Source organism: Solanum stenotomum, chromosome 2 (genome assembly GCF_019186545.1).
Source record: "Solanum stenotomum isolate F172 chromosome 2, ASM1918654v1, whole genome shotgun sequence".
Classification (NCBI taxonomy): Eukaryota; Viridiplantae; Streptophyta; class Magnoliopsida; order Solanales; family Solanaceae; genus Solanum; species Solanum stenotomum.
Genome location: NC_064283.1, coordinates 12388512 through 12389678, shown reverse-complemented (window position 1 = coordinate 12389678; position 1167 = coordinate 12388512). Strand labels below are relative to the sequence as shown.

The window sequence follows — 1167 nt, the reverse complement described above, 5'->3', positions numbered from 1 at the left end:
TTTGTAAATATCCACCTATTAACTTTACTTTATTATGTTTGAATAAATTTATGTGATATACATTTTTTTAATTAACGAAGATATATTAATATACTATAAATAGGTTTAAAATGAATCAAATAATGAGGCAAATAACTTTTATTATTAAGCTAATAATACAATATCCAAAAATTAATTTAAGTCATATATCTAGTCAATAAAGCGATCGTGTTAGAATCACGGGACTCGAGGGGTGCCTAACACCTTCCCTTTGGTCAACAGAATTCCTTACCCGAATTTCTAATTCGCAGACCAATAAAAATAAAGAGACAAATTTCCTTTTGATTAGGGATTTAAAAAATAAGGTGACTTGGAACACCAAAACTCAATTCCAAGTGACGACTCTGAATAACAAAATAATCCCTTTTCAGAATGTTACTTTAATTGGAAAAACTCTTTTTCTTTCAAAACATACTTAAATTGATAATTTTGAGGGAAAATAAGGGGTGTGACAGATGACGACTCCGCTGGGGATAACCAGAATTCGAGCTTGTAAATATTGATTTGTGTATGATTTTATTTATTTATTTCTTCATTTATGTTTTGGATATTGTATTTATTGACTGAATGTGCTAATTATTTTTAATATTATTTGCATTACATTATAACTGTCTTCTCTCGCACACCCCTCTGAGTCTTCTATAATACAATTATGGGAATTGCGACTGCGCACCCCACTTCTGTCAAGATAGCCAGTGGATCTTCGGTCCATGGTGAAGGATTTTTGGTCACACATGTTTAGAAAGGGGAGCACCCATGCACAAAGCCGGAAAACACTGCTACCGGTACGTTGCTACTCCCTGACTCGAGTTGTCCGCTCGTTTTACAGCCAGTCTAGATACCTTTCTCCACAAGTTCAACCTTAGTAGAACTAAAACCTTCAGACATGATATCCTTACTAGGTTCCGCTTTATCTGCATCATGTGCAACTTAGCAAGACTCGGCATGGGGGTCGGGTCTGTCTAGGATAGGTGCCTTTTCTTGAGACCATCATGTATATTTTTGTGTTACTTGTTGTATCATATAGAAGACTATAACAAATGTTGACCGGCTTTAGATAATTTATAAAAGAAGAAATGTCTATTTTACCCATTTTCAGCAAATGATTCAAGATAAACAAATTGAAAA

At 33.9% G+C, this 1167-nt stretch overlaps 1 pseudogene; it reads left to right on the top strand.

The window, feature by feature from the left end:
- Window positions 1-749: 749 nt before the first annotated feature.
- The window catches only part of LOC125855696 (uncharacterized), a 1688-nt pseudogene continuing 1270 nt past the window's right edge, over window positions 750-1167 (top strand).